A 16,366-nucleotide genomic window follows, 5' to 3' on the forward strand; every position below is an offset into this window, starting at 1 on the left:
TCAGGGAATACTTACTAATATAACAAAGAACTTGGCACAGAAGCTGTAATATGAAAAAGACATCTTTATTAAACTTAACATAGTAAGGCCACGTCACACAGAAGCCGTAGCAACTGAATGAGGTAGTCTGAGGAACACAGAGGACAGAGGCCTTTTATATGTTTTTAGCGTTACATGACTCAGTACAAAAGTAAGGGGCAGTCCTAGCTTTTGCAAGCATGCAAAACCCAACATTCCTTCTTACACAAGCTGCACAAGCCCATAAAAAAAACGGGCACATCCCCATCGTAAACAGGCCATAAAGAAAGGAGCAGAGACAGGTGTGAGTAAGATAAGACATAGTTGTGTGCAATAAAGGTTTATGATCTCCTGTGCCTTGATGCTTAATCTTGATCAGCTACTGGGAAAGGAACTGGTCGAACAGGTTTGGCTTCGGGCAGTGGAGTCAGCTTGCCCAGGTCACACAGAAGTCAGCTGAAGGTGTACGTGTCCTTAAGACTCACTTGGCCTTAGTCATCGGCCTATGTGAGGGCAACCACAAAATAGCGGCTGTGCACAAAATGGAACCCGAGGGTTCAGGACGGAATCCCTGATTTAATGGTGATCTCGCCACTCAAACGTGACGAAAATACATGCACACCTTGCTTTCGTCATTTTCGGTCTGATGTTACCAAAATCGTCATGATTCAACGACTTTCATAACACGGGTTCAGAATTTTCAGTACCACATTTTACCTGTCTCCTGCCTGCCAGAGTGAGTTGTTAACTGGCCTCTCCCATGTTTTAAATTGGTCTGTCACTGTCTGTGTAGCTTTCGTGTTTCATGTGACTGTGGAAGCTGAGGAATTTGTTTTGATTTGCTGAACTAGAATGATGCATAAAATGAAGGTTGATGAAAGTCAAGATAGCAATATGACTTGCAGTGATTCTCCAAAGCTTTCCTGAGAATCTTTGTGGGTGATAAGAATTTGGGGTATGGAGGAATGGAGACAGGTAAAACATTTTAAATATATTGAAAAGTGTATGCCTCTGTTATAATCTATTGTTCCCTAGAGGAGTTACTGCCAACAGGTTCAGTCATAGTGAAGGGGGGACACCTCCCCCTTTTGTACCATTGTTTTGGGTTTCTTCTTTTTGGAAACTCCCATCCCCACCTTCCTGCTGATGCTGCGACTTAAAGTCTATGGCAGGACCAGTCTGGGAGGAATACCCAAACCGAGAAACTGCCTGACTTGTGAAATGCAGACTTAGTACAGGTTTGGGGTAGAAACTACCACCAGATTGCCAACATTTCTCTACCCAAAGTTGGAGCCTCATTCTTGTGACAACTGAGAAACTCTTCTGTTCTGTAGTATTGGACCCATCTACAGCCAATTCCCCTTAGCCAAGTTAGGGAACAGGAATTTGGACGTTCTGAAGCCTGCCAAGAGGAACTTTGAGGGAAGTAGCAGACTGACTACTGAGAATGGAGGAGGTGGTGCCCTTACACGAAGAATAGACAACATCGAAGACAAGGAGTGTGAGAACCTGAGACAAAAGAGCAGAATAGAACTCGCTGTAACCAAGAGAACAATTTGAACTACTAGGCCATGTCATGGGGCTTTGAGAACTGTTATCTCTTTAGTGGGGTCAGAGGCTGAAGCACCAGTAAGGGTTTGGTGCACTGGGGAATTGTAACTACATCCACTGGTATTCCTTAATAAGACTAATTACCTGTGACAGCATGGTGCCTGAAGAACACCGACTGAAGTATGCAAAAAAGTGAGGAATGGAATGTTTGAATTAATCTCAACTACCAGTAATCACTCAGGTTGCATCACAGTCCACTGTTTTTTTGCACACCATGTTACATCAGTTTGGACCCAGCCATGTGCAAATGAGTATTGACCATGCTCCAATAGGAACAGTGAAGCTTGAACTGCCAGGCCAGGTTCTTCTTGGACCGGAACACAAGCAACCTGTGACCATTTTCACCCTTAATAGGGCTGAACACTCATAATGCAGTTGAGTGGGGTATTTGCGGAGGAAGACTGTGAACTTTAAGGACCATTCTGGAGGAAGGGATAGGCGGATGCCGTGCAACAGTTTCTGTACATGAGGATTTTCCCCAACCGGATGGTCACTGACTGGTGAGTGGCCTGCCAAAATTCGTGACATACAGGTATTGATGGATCTATAAGCAAGGGCCTCTGACACCAGGGAAGTGTGGAAATTCAAATTGTGGTCAATGTCTACCCCCATGGGATCCAGATGTCCCTGGTGACACCAGCCCAGCAATCTAGAGCACGTGATTTGTAGTGCTTGATAGTACTATCGGCCCATGCTCTTGAGAGGAAGGATGCAGCTTGTCATGAAAGGCCTGGGACTTTCCAACATTCCCGGTAATCCTCCAAGCCATAAGTAATAGAGATCCTTGAATGACCACATGATGGGGATTCCCTGCTGGTTCTTTGAGGAGATCCGGAAACAGGGGTAGAGGATTGGAGAATCTCAAGAAAGTTTCAGTAGCACTGGATACCAGACTTGCCATCTCTAAGTTGGAGTCACTGGGACGACATCTGCCGCCTGTCTCCTGACCTGATCAGAGAGGCGCATGATCATCATAAATGGAGGAACGGTTCGGTTTGCCAGTCCTGAATGAAGGCATCCGTGGCCACGTCCTTTGGATGCCAACTGTAGTACCTTGGGAGTTGGTGATCCAAACGAGAGGCAAAAAGATCCACAGAGAATAGGCCCCCTCTGTCGTGAAGGGCTTGAAACACCGATGGATGAAATCTCCAGAGGCTCACGTCCTGAAGGTGACTGGAGTGCCAATCCGCTACCTGGTTGGGCACCCCTGGGAGGTGCTCCGCCATAACCAAGACTTGATTCTCCAAGCAGTAGTCCCAGAAACTGGGGGCCAGGTCCGAGAGATTTGTGGAGCGTGTCCCCCCAAACGATTTATGTAGCGCGCCATTGTCACATTGTTCAACTTGAGAAGAATGCAGCATTATGCCCAGTCCTATGGCTGCTGTTAATAAAAGTGGAGAAAGAACAGCGTATCCTTGCCTCCAGTCCTGAAATAGAATCTCACACAGACATAATCAAACACACTGATGAAGCGTAATTATCTTTAAATGATTTGTCTCGATCAAATCCTGCTCACTGGGTAGTGTGATACCAATACATACTTAAGAAACATGACTAATGGTGTGACTCGTGAAACACAGGAGAGTTCCATCTGCATCGTAAAAGCATGCAGTGCGGTTGCAAACCAATTCAAGATGAAAAATTATTCATGAAAGAGAGAAAATGTATTATGTTAATGAATTTGCAATACATATGTGCTATGAAAACCTATAAATGCCAAAATCTATGACATAATGATGTAGTTTTTAACCAAATGATTATAAAAAGATAGAAAAAAGTACTCATTTAGTAGAAAAAGTGGATTGACATAAGTTGTTAAAAATGAAACGAGAAATGACTTTTGTTCACGTAGCAGTACTATCATGAAAACCTGCAATTTCAAAATGCAGAGAGAAAATGTGTTTGCTCACTTATAAATGATTTTGCAAATGAGTTAATGATTGATGGGATACAAAATGGTGTTGATTATAGATTTGTATGAAGAGTATTAATCACAAATGAAACAGCTTCATTTATATTTAATTAAATGTTTGAAAGGGTAGTATCTTTTCAGTAAATAATAATGCCTTAGTAGGGTTTTTCGTGTAGGCGTTACCATACATTTTCATTTTTTTCTTCAAATAAGATTAGAATGTGCTGACATGACTTCACTACCAGTTATGAGAACATTTGCTAAAGTTTATTTTCTCTAGTTTTGAACAAAGGACACTCTCTCTGCTAGTACAAACTGTGTCAAATATGATGCAAGCTCAGAAGTGAGCGTTTGGGAACGGACATGATATAATACAAATGAATTCCTAGTTCGGAGGAGAAACAAAATTGAACTATTAATAAAGGGATGAACATCGGACGAATGGCATTACGTATAATTTCCAGATCATTTGGATAAAAGTAATGATCATCCCATAGACAGACCATAGACTTTGACCAATGGAAATCGTGCTAACTGCATAAACGATACTTTTGTTGGAAGGAGCTATGCATAATTGGAAGTATAACTGCCCTGTGGGAAAAGGGCCCTGGCTGACTATCTTTGAAATTTCATATATTCCTGGCATGCTGTCAGACTGATCCTTGATTTTCCCTGAATTTTACTTTCCTGCTCTCCTGCACTTTGCCAGCTGGTGAAGTTGAGCAGGCAAACCTTTCGGCTGAAGTGTTAAATGACTCCGGCTATTGCAGGCTGTGCTCTAGTGTCTCATCGGGTTCCCCTTGAGAGTCAGTATTCCTGACACATCTGCAACAGATTCTTGTTAGTATGATTCATATCTGTTTTCTGAATTTGCGTTCACATTCTCTCTCTCTCTATCATTATCACCAGGTATTGAATTGAAATGTATTTGACTCTGAACTGTGATGTGTTGTGATTTTACCTCTACTAAACCGATAATCGAAATTAAATGATTCTAAATGTGTTTTTGTGCTTTGACCATCCAAACTGAAGTTTAGATTAAGAAACTGGTGTGGGAGCACACTGCTTCACCTCCCAGCAGAGTCGCCCCTGGGCATCATGGTAGATGCAGTTCAGATGGACAAGCGAGTACACTTGGAAAGTCTTGAGTGTTTCACCAGGTGGGTGCAGATTAGTGCTGGCCATCTCTGGACACGTGTTTCTGGATTATTATCCGTCATCAGCAGAGATTAGGCAAAATTATTTGGGGTTGCTGAGCAGGCTGCCGTATTCTTGGAACGCAGTATCTCTCCAGGCGCGCAGGTGCCTCTCCAAGACCTTGTCAGCTCAAAGCGGCTCGAGGGAGCCTTTAAGTAAGAAACTGGTGTGGGAGCACACTGCTTCACCTCCCAGCAGAGTCGCCCCTGGGCATCATGGTAGATGCAGTTCAGATCGACAAGCGAGTACACTTGGAAAGTCTTGAGTGTTTCACCAGGTGGGTGCAGAACAGTGCTGGCCATCTCTGGACACGTGTTTCTGGATTATTATGCGTCATCAGCAGAGATTAGGCAAAATTATTTGGGGTTGCTGAGCAGGCTGCCGTATTCTTGGAACGCAGTATCTCTCCAGGCGCGCAGGTGCCTCTCCACGAGCTCGTCAGCTCAAAGCGGCTCGAGGGAGCCTTTAAGTAAGAAACTGGTGTGGGAGCACACTACTTCACCTCCCAGCAGAGTCGCCCCTGGGCATCATGGTAGATGCAGTTCAGATCGACAAGCGAGTACACTTGAAAAGTCTTGAGTGTTTCACCAGGTCGTGCAGATTAGTGCTGGCCATCTCTGGACAAGTGTTTCTGGATTATTATCCCTCATCAGCAGAGATTAGGCAAAATTATTTGGGGTTGCTGAGCAGGCTGCCGTATTCTAGGAACGCAGTATCTCTCCAGGCGCGCAGGTGCCTCTCCACAAGCTCGTCAGCTCAAAGCGGCTCGAGGGAGCCTTTAATTAAGAAACTGGTGTGGGAGCACACTGCTTCACCTCCCAGCATAGTCGCCCCTGGGCATCATGGTAGATGCAGTTCAGATCGACAAGCGAGTACACTTGGAAAATCTTGAGTGTTTCACCAGGTGGGTGCAGATTAGTGCTGGCCATTGTAAAAAGGTCAGGCTACCAACCAGAATAAAAGATCCTTAAGTATTGCCCGGCGGTGTCGCCTCTTAAACCCACAAGATATTAACCAATGAAGAGGCAGGCGCTGGAGACTGGAAGGCAGGAAACAAAGGTTTATTCTCTCCGGAGGAGAACACATCAGTTCGGACAGCAAGTATCGTCACGAGGTGCTCTAACCGCATCTCTGAGGCCTGGCCTCTTATACACAGTTTATGAATTTTATTGCAGGTAACACATTCTTGTAATGCTTTGAAGTATGAAAGGACATCCTCGGAATCTCCCCTTCAGGCCCGTTCCCACACGCATTTACAGTTGAAGTCCCTACCCCGGTCACAATAGGTGATGATTATCGCGCAGCTGGACATTCCGCCGATTCACGGAATGTGTGGGGTTGATCGGATATCATAGGGTGGGGGCTTTGATCAATTCGAGGGTCCTTTAATTGGGAGAAGCTTCCTACTGTACGGGGGGAGGGGCAATAAACAGTATCCGCAGAACTAGGTGGCGGCCTGGGAACGAGGAAGACAAACGGGCACACAGGAAAGGGGGTTTGTATCAAAGGGCCTGGGACCATGAAAGGAATGAAGGGAGGTGTCGCGCTGGGAACAGGATGGGGTACTGAGGCAGAGCTGCGCTGAAGAGGGGTTTATGACCCAAGGCATGCGAGAGCGGGGGGGTTTGTGAGGGCGAAGGGCTGTGCTGGGGGCCAGCGGCGTGCAGAGGGTGGTTCTGATCGAGGCACCTAAAATGGCGGGTGTGCACGACAAAAAGTGTGGCATCAGGGGAAAAGGCACGATGGCGCAGATAATGTTTACCAAACCGTACTAATTTTCCACAGTCCTCCCTTTAACATATCTAGCCAACTTGCCTACTCAATGTCAATCTTCATCAAATTCCTAACCTCGACATCATATAATGCTCCCATGCGTTCGTTTCCAAAGTCCACAGTCTTAGGGCAAATACAGTTTGCACATAATGAACACAGGGGTGGCAGACATTGAATTCCTAAGCATAGACCGCATATTACAACTACAGGAATCAGGATAATGGTGAACAGTCTCCAGCCCCAGTTCTTAACAGTGTTCCAGAACCAACCACCAAGCGACCATTCTTCCTGATCCTGGTGGACTTCTGAAGAGAGTCTGTGAAGATGTTCGATGGCTTTGTACACTGAGGGTGAGTTGTCCGGTATGTATGTACAGCAGCTGGACCCAATAATGCGGCATGCTCCACCACGGTCTGCAAGAACCACATCTAGGACAAGGCGGTTCTGGAGGGCCACCAAGCGGACCGCTTGAAGTTCGGCGGTGTTGTTAGCAAAGATACCAGCTGTGATGTTCATTGTTGTCTCAACTGCCTGAGTCAGATGTCGGATGGCACGGCTGTTTGCCATCGGGCCCCAGAGAGGAACAAGTCCCTTCATAGCATCGAGGAACTGCGCTCCTGTTGAGTCGGCTTGCTCAATGTCCTTGGCTCGTTTTTGTCTATGATGATTCGCTGGGGCCACATAAGTCGGAGGAAGGATGAAGGAGATGAAACAAGTGCCCCCCCAGCCTTTGGGTAGCCAGGTGTAGGCCTTTGTGCCGCAGACGAAATACATGTTTGGGGACGACACAAAGGAAGGTGGATCCGTGGAGTCCAAAGTTCTGGTAAAACGGCAAGCACTGCGGCCTACCAGCTGTGTCCCATGTCCTTCTATGCACATGTGGCCTGTGACGTTGATGACTGACAGGGCCACAGTCAGAGTGGCAGCCGTTCGTTTTCGCAGGTAGGAGAAGGTGGGTCTGGTTGGATTGTTGAACACCTGCATTTCAATTCGTTCTTTAGCAGGGATGTCCATGTGGATCGAGTCGTTGGAGGTCTGCGGGCAGAAGTGTGCCTTTGTTTTGTTTCGCCAGACCCCGTGGAAGAAATGCGTTACGGTTTTGCTGGAGGTGGCATTGTCCTTATAGCTTTCTTGCAGGAGGATCAGCCAAGCAAGGCAGGAGCCATGAACTGAGAAGGGTGAAGGGATGAATGGTATCGAGTGTCCAGTGGCGTGGGGCAGCAACCCACAGATCCAACAGTTGGTGGCATTGGTGGCGAGATTGTGCTGGTGAAGGAGCTGTACGAAAGAGTTATTCCAAAACTCCTTCCGCCTCTCTCTGAGTTGAGGTGAGAGCGAAATCAGATAATGTTCCTTCATGGTGGTAGGCTGGGCAGTGGTCAGGAATGTTTCGTGAGCAGGTGCATTTTCTTCCACAATCCAGAGTGTGGTCATGAGGAGAAAGCAGAAAAGGATTGCGATGAAGAGTGCAATTGTCTTTGAGCTGTGGAGTCTGTCTGTTCTTGGGTTTCTGTAGTGGGTATTTCCTGTTGCCTCCATCATCTTCTTATGTGGCGCTTCCATCATCTTCTTATCTGGCGCTTCCATCATCTTCATCTTCAAGGTGCTCGGTAGTGGGCAGAACCACAGACTTAGTTTAGCTTCTCTCCAGGTAACCCTTGGTTGCTTTGGGTCACCGTTCTGAGATTTAACTTAGTTCGTGGTCTACTTAGCCGAAGCTCCCTCCTTTCGACGCAGGAAATACCCTTCTCTGGATGGCACAGTGGGATCAGAGAATTTTGAAAGTTCAAGTGCTCCGGTATCAGGATAGCAGGTTAGCGACGGTCGGTCTTTGTTCAGGAGCTCTTCTTGGTTGTCGATGTTTTCCGTCGTGGCCAGGGTCGAGGAGACCTTCTTACAGTGGTGTGCGTGAAGCCAGTGCCGTTTCCCCTCCACACGAAGAGCCGTCCGGGTGGTGATCAACACTTGCCAGGAGCCCGTCCACCGGGGTTCCAGACTCTTCGACCGCTGAAAGTTCCGGATCAGCACGAAATCTCCAGGTTGGATGGCGTGACCCGGACCCCTGGAAGCATCGGGGATGGCCTGCTGCACCTGCTGATGAATGACAGACAGAGTTTCAGTCAATTTATACAGATAATCAGACATTAGGACGTCCGGGACGTCATGAATGGAAGTTGGTTTCGGTGCAGACCAGACACTCATGGGTCGACCGAAAACAACTTCATAAGGTGTTAAGTGATGTCTGGTGGGGGTGGAACGCATCGATAGCAATGCCAGTGGGAGGGCGTCGGGCCATTTCAGACCCGTGGTAGCCACTATCTTGGCCAGTTTAAGCTTTAGTGTGGCATTGTGTCGCTCAACAAGTCCAGCAGACTGGGGGTGGAAGACTGCGTGAAATTTCTGCTTGATGCCCAACCCCTTTAAGATGAACTGAATGACTTCGGCTATGAAGTGGGGGCCATTATCGCTCCATAGAATACGACAAAGGCCGTAACGGGGGAAAAACTCCTTTAACAGTACTTTTGCAGTGGCCATAGCAGTGTTGTCACGGGTTGGGTATGCTTCCACCCATTTGCTAAAAGCGCACACCACGACAAGTACATATTTCAGGCCTTGGCACCTGTCTAGCTGGATGTAGTCCATCTGCAGGACTTCAAATGGGTGATTTGGGACCCCAAATCCCCCCCGGGGTACTACAGTTCCTTTCCCGGGGTTGTGTTGCAGGCATATCAAGCATTGTTAGACCAGACGTTTGGCGGAATCTGTGATTTTATCATTGTGCCAAACTCTGGAGACAAGTTCAATCATGGGGGCTGATCCTATGTGGGCAGGGGATTGTGCCATAGCCAGTATGGGAATCAGGTACGAGTCAGGTAGCAACCATTTGTTTGTGTCTCTTGTCCGCCAGCAGCCTTCGTCATCTTTTAATCCCACCCGTGTCCATTCAGTCAGCTCGTGTTGTGTGCTAGCCGTTTGAATGTCTCTAATAGTGTCCCTAGCGTCAGTCCATTTTTCTGCTTGTGACCTGGTCACGTACATATGTGTTGTCGTCCTATTTTCAGCTGTCGTTCGAGCCGTGATGTGGGCTAGCGCATTCCCCTGCCCAATGATGTCTGTCACCTTTTTGTGTGCCTGGCATTTGACGACTGCAAGCTTTTTGGGGAGAAGGACAGCTTCGATCAAGGCGGAGACTAGATCCCCGTGCAAAATGGGGGTGCCGTGTGAGGTCAAGAATCCCCTTTCCCTCCAAAGGAGCCCAAAATGGTGGACCACCCCGAAGGCATACTGGCTGTCGGTGTAAATGTTCGCTGTGGTTCCTGCTGCCAGAATGCAGGCTCGTGTTAGGGCAATCAGTTCCGCTGCCTGGGCAGATCGTTGCGTGATGCGGGCTGTCTCGACTACAGTTCGAGCCGTGGTGACTGCATAGGCAGCGGAAGTGGTGCCATCGGGGAGTTTGATGCAAGAACCGTCCACCCACAGCTCCCCGTCAGGGTCAGGGAAAGCCGTGTCTCTGAGGTCAACCCTGCTTCTAGTCTGTTCGTCCGTAAGAGTCACGCAGTCATGTACAGGGTGCACATTGGGATCGTTCTCTGGCAGGGGTAACAGAGTTGCCGGGTTCAGTGTGGTGCATCGTTTCAGGGCGATATGGGGTGCAAGCAAAGTCAGTTCGTATCCAGTCAGTCGTGCACTCGTCAGGTGTTGCGTCTTGGTTTGGTTCAGGAGGGTGTCAACTGCATGGGGTAATTCGAGAGTACGATCCCCTCACTCTGTCGGATAGAGATTGCAGCAGCAGCTACAGCTCGAAGGCAGGCAGGCAAGGCTCTGGCTACAGGGTCAAGAGTGGCAGAGAAGTAAGCGCACGGTCGTTGCTTTGGGCCAATGGCCTGGGTCAGGACAGATAAAGCGCACCCCTCCCTTTCGTGAGTGTAAAGGGAGAAGGGCTTTGTGTAATCAGGGGTACCTAGGACAGGGGCCGAACAAAGGGCATCTCGTAGTTCCGTGAAGGAGGTTTGACACTCAGGGGTCCAAGGAGTGGGAAGGGGACGTCTTTACCTAACAGAGAAAGCAGCGGTTTCACAACGAGGCTAAAGTTTGGTAACCACTGTTGGCAGAAGGAGGTGAGGCCTAGTAGGGAGCAAACCTGTTTCTGGGTCTTAGGGACAGGAGTTTCGAGAATGGTTTGGATTCGATCAGGAGTGAGTTTCCTTCCTTCTTTGGACAAAAGGTGGCCTAGGTAAGTGACCTGGGGTTGGCAGAATTGCAACTTCTTCTTGGAGACCTTGTGGCCATTTTCCGCAAGGAAGTGCAGGAGTTGAATGGTGGCTGTAACTGCTAATGGAGTGGTGTCGCCTGCCAAAAGGATGTCATCGACATATTGCACTAACACCACTCCATCGGGTAACTGGACTTGATCCAGTTGTCTCTTGAGGGCCTGGCTGTAGATGCTAGGGCTTTCGGTGTAGCCCTGGGGTGCTCGGCAGAACCTATATGAGCGGGCCTTTAGGGTGAAGCCGAACAGATATCGGCTGTCTGGGTGGATGGGGATGGAAAAGAATGCGTTTTTGAGGTCAATGACAGTGAAGGTGGTGGCAGTAGAAGGAATCAACGTCAGGATGGTGGTGATGTCTGAGACCACAGGGTACTGGGGTACCACCACTTTGTTGATCTCTCGAAGGTCAATGATAAAACGGTATGCTTTCTCATCTCCCTCTCCCTGTTTCTTGATGATGGGCAAGATAGGGCTGTTGCAAACGTTGCTAACCACTTCCTCTACCACTCCTGCGTCTATCAGTGACTGAATAATCTTTACCAATGCCTTCTCGCCCTCGGGCGATATCCGATATTGTGGAAGTTTTGGGAGTGTTGCATCTGGTCGGACAGTAATGTGCACTGGGTCAATCAACATGCGCCCTACGTCCGAATCCGCCTTGGCCCATAGATACGGAGGCAGAGTGTCAAGCAGGGATGTGTCAGCGTCGGAGATGGAAAACATGCGTCGGGGAGGGCAATGTCTAAGCAGAACGGGGTTGTCGTAAAGGAAAACTCGAACTCCGTCTTGGGAACACCTGATCGTCGCTCGGAAGTGTTTCAATAAGTCAAGTCCCATAATGGCGTCAGGGCTATTGGAGGAAAGCAAAAACGTGGTGTCAGTGGTGTTGTTTTCTACGTCAAAGAGGATCGGGGCGGACAAAGGGTTAGTGGAGGGCGTTCCATCGAAACCTGTCGATGTTATAAGTGAGCCAGACAAGGGTGCCCCCGGAATCAGTCGTTTAGATAACGCACTACGTGTTGCGCCAGTGTCTACCAGAAATGGAGACTTGGTACCCAGGACCTTAGCAGTGACGTAAGGGCCTTGCTGGTCAACATAGAGCTCGACTGGATCCCTCCCTTGCCCTTGGCAGTCCTATGCAAAGTTGTGGGCGTCATCGTAGTCAGATTGCTGGTATTGGTTCTGTCTGGGTCGATCAAATGTATTTGGTCTGCCTGATCTATCGTTAGTCGTGTCATTAGGGGGCCCTCGCTGTTGTCCCTTATTTCTCGGTCCACTTGCTATGTCCTTGGGGTCTTTGTTTCTGATTATTTCCAGAAGAACTGGGCACTGGGATTTCCAATGGCCAGTTCCTTTGCAGAAAGCGCACTGGTCCTCTCTAAGGTATGTACGTCCACTGTGGGGAGTCAAAGTGCGGTCCTGGGGAAATGCAGTCTTAGGGGCGTTCGTCTGATAGTTTCCCCGGTATTGGTCTCGTCCTATAGTCACCCCTTGCAGTTGGGCCATCATCACCCTCTCTTTCAAGTCCTTCTTCTTTTTCTCTGTCGCCCTATCGTTTTCATTTTTCTGATGTTCATAATATTGGGCCATCTGGAGGATAGCCGTAGGTTTGGAGGCTGCCCAACTACTCTCGCTAGCCTGCAGTTTCTGGGAGACCTCTGATGACAGACCCTTGACATAATTCTGGACAAACAGATGGTGTCCGGTTGCAGTGGTCATGTCCTGGCCGCTGTAATCGGAGAACACCGTTTCAAACCGGGAGAAGTATTCCGATACATCCTCCTGGGGTTTCTGGCGACAGGCCGTTACTATCGACCAGTCCACTTTCTTTTCTGGAATCAGGGTTTTTAATTTCTGTATGATTTTATCTGGAAGGTCTAGAATGGATTTCAAAGGCTTTTGTCCAGGTCCTCGTTGTTTGTCAATGTTATCGAGTTGTGACCAGGTATGTCCGAACAGCTCAAGGTGGTCGACTTTCCGGATTTGCTTCCACACATCAGCTGGTAGACATAACCCGAAAAACAAGTCGATGTCAGCCAGGGTCATAATCGTTGAACCTAGGGCTGTACCCAATTCAGTATAGAAGGCAGTGGGGTTTTTACGTAGGTCAGGCAGAGATTTCCGGAATGTCAGAATCTCTTGTCGGTCCCATGGCTGGTAGACCCAGTTGTACACTACCCTTCCTTTTGCATCCTGGTGGTTTGCATCATCGTTGGTCCCTGCACCTCGTGGAGGAACCCAGTAAGGGGCAGCCTCTCGTATTGGCATCATGGTGTTAGATTGCTCAGTTTGTGGTTCGGTCGCTACGGATGTCGTGGGTTTAGTTCCCGATTCTCGTTCAGTGAGGTGGCGGAAAACCTCAAGCGTAGGCGTAAGGAGGTCCGTCACATCACACTCGCCCTCATCCCCGATATCGACCTTCCGGTACAGAGTCGTTAGGCTCTCGGGACCTTTGTCTCGATATCGGTCCTCGTATGCGTTCAAGACATGGTAACACAGTCGTACGGTGAAATGTCGTCTGTGACTCCCTGTATACGAGTTAAACATATCTGTGATGTACCCTTCATCTTCCTTCCTTTCTACCAGTGTCCTTGCTATCTTGTCGATCCCTGTTCGCTCATCTTTGCTTAGTCTGTTCGTTCTTGCAGAATCAGCCCTTCGGGTCTCGGGGTCGCCTAACGTTGTCGTTTGCGTAGTATTTAATACAAGGGGTTCGGCCGGCCCAGAGGCCATGGGGGCCGAAGCTGTGGCGCTACCCTCGTTTGTACCTGGGGGTGGGGAGTGCTGTGCTAAGGGTTGGGAAGGGGCATATGGAGGGGGCATGTAGATGGTCGGAGGACCTAGCAGCAGATCATCGTTGGCTCGTTGGCTCGAGGGCAAGTCAGGGTAGAGCATGGAGGACGTTCTAACCGGACACTGGCTTGATGTTTCCATTTCTAGTTTCTGTTTGGCTTTCTCTCTTTCCTTTATCTCTCCTTCTAGTTTCTGAGCAGCTAGGTGGGCTGCTTTTCGCAGCTCTTTTCCCAACCTACTCTCAGTTTTCTTTTTACGTTGTTCAGTTTCTTTGCGCCACATGCCGAAACTATCAAGCATAGTGGGCGTTGTCTTGTTTTTACCAAGGGCTGTTTCTAGCGCATTTATTTTGTCATCATCGAAGGATCCTATCAGTGGCCACTGAATTTCTCGATCCTTTTTCGTATATCTATGCCACAGCTTGTTATAGGCTATAGCGGTCAATCCATGCTTCATGAACATGTCCTTATTAGGGGTGCCTTCCAGTGGAGCCGGATGGTTCATCTCTAATAAGCGGTCCGGGCTAAACAGGCTACCAATCAGTGGGGAGAAGACAGACATGACGGAGCACAACGGGGACAAAAAGTCAGCACTGCCTATCTTATCACTGCGTGCAAAGACTAGACAGAATATTCCTATTCTACGTTGTTTGCAGGCAGTGAATACCTCATGAACCAATATCAAATAGTCAACGTTCGGTCAAAACAATTCAGTGGGGAGAATAAGTGGGCCCGCAAAGGTCTGCGTTACCTACCCTTTCACTATCTGTAAAAAGGGGGGAGGGGGGCTCTTTCCTGTTTGCAGACAGAGAATCTCCAGAAAACAGTCTGCGAACAATAGTTCAGTTTCAAGTAATTAATCAGTGGGGGAGAAAGATAGGCGCAACGGTTGCATTACCTATCCTCCACTGCTTGCAAAGGGAGAGCCTGTTGTTTCTCCGTTTGCAGACAGTGGATCTCCAAATAAATTAACAAAGAGTAATACTAGTATTTTCTAAACAATTCAAATAATCATTTCGCAATTCGTCGTGTTTACACGACCTTACCCGGACCGCATGGACAGTTTCTTGTCTTCCGAATCCAGCGCCCGATCGTCCTCTTTTCTTCGTAATCCTCGCGGCACTCCTGATGGTTCCCAGTCAGGACCGTAGATCATTCGAGAGAGGTCTGTTCGGAACCAGTGAAGTTCGGATGATCGGCTGTCAGACGAGGGTCTATCGGACAGGTGCACTCCCGATCGTTGCAGTCATTCACTCCGTCGTCAGGACCTCTCCCACTGGATCCACGAGTCACTGATGGGCCCGACGTTGGGCGCCAATTGTAAAAAGGTCAGGCTACCAACCAGAATAAAAGATCCTTAAGTATTGCCCGGCGGTGTCGCCTCTTAAACCCACAAGATATTAACCAATGAAGAGGCAGGCGCTGGAGACTGGAAGGCAGGAAACAAAGGTTTATTCTCTCCGGAGGAGAACACATCAGTTCGGACAGCAAGTATCGTCACGAGGTGCTCTAACCGCATCTCTGAGGCCTGGCCTCTTATACACAGTTTATGAATTTTATTGCAGGTAACACATTCTTGTAATGCTTTGAAGTATGAAAGGACATCCTCGGAATCTCCCCTTCAGGCCCGCTCCCACACGCATTTACAGTTGAAGTCCCTACCCCGGTCACAATAGGTGATGATTATCGCGCAGCTGGACATTCCGCCGATTCACGGAATGTGTGGGGTTGATCGGATATCATAGGGTGGGGGCTTTGATCAATTCGAGGGTCCTTTAATTGGAAGAAGCTTCCTACTGTACGGGGGGGGGCAATAAACAGTATCCGCAGAGCTAGGTGGCGGCCTGGGAACGAGGAAGACAAACGGGCACACAGGAAAAGGGGTTTGTATCAAAGGGCCTGGGACCATGAAAGGAATGAAGGGAGGTGTCGCGCTGGGAACAGGATGGGGTACTGAGGCAGAGCTGCGCTGAAGAGGGGTTTATGACCCAAGGCATGCGAGAGCGGGGGGGGTTTGTGAGGGCGAAGGGCTGTGCTGGGGGCCAGCGGCGTGCAGAGGGTGGTTCTGATCGAGGCACCTAAAATGGCGGGTGCGCACGACAAAAAGTGTGGCATCAGGGGAAAAGGCACGATGGCGCAGATAATGTTTACCAAACCGTACTAATTTTCCACACCATCTCTGGACACGTGTTTCTGGATTATTATCCGTCATCAGCAGAGATTAGGCAAAATGATTTGGGGTTGCTGAGCAGGCTGCCGTATTCTTGGCACGCAGTATCTCTCCAGGCGCGCAGGTGCCTCTCCACGAGCTCGTCAGCTCAAAGCGGCTCGAGGGAGCCTTTAAGTAAGAAACTGGTGTGGGAGCACACTGCTTCACCTCCCAGCAGAGTCGCCCCTGGCATCATGGAAGATGCAGTTCAGATCGACAAGCGAGTACACTTGGAAAGTCTTGAGTGTTTCACCAGGTGGGTGCAGATTAGTGCTGGCCATCTCTGGACACGTGTTTCTGGATTATTATCCGTCATCAGCAGAGATTAGGCAAAATTATTTGGGGTTGCTGAGCAGGCTGCCGTATTCTTGGAACGCAGTATCTCTCCAGGCGCGCAGGTGCCTCTCCACGAGCTCGTCAGTTCAAAGCGGCTCGAGGGAGCCTTTAAGTAAGAAACTGGTGTGGGAGCACACTGCTTCACCTCCCAGCAGAGTCGCCCCTGGGCATCATGGTAGATGCAGTTCAGATCGACAAGCGAATACACTTGGAAAGTCTTGAGTATTTCACCAGGTGGGTGCAGATTA

Source organism: Lissotriton helveticus, chromosome 3_1 (assembly GCF_964261635.1).
Source record: "Lissotriton helveticus chromosome 3_1, aLisHel1.1, whole genome shotgun sequence".
Taxonomy (NCBI): Eukaryota; Metazoa; Chordata; class Amphibia; order Caudata; family Salamandridae; genus Lissotriton; species Lissotriton helveticus.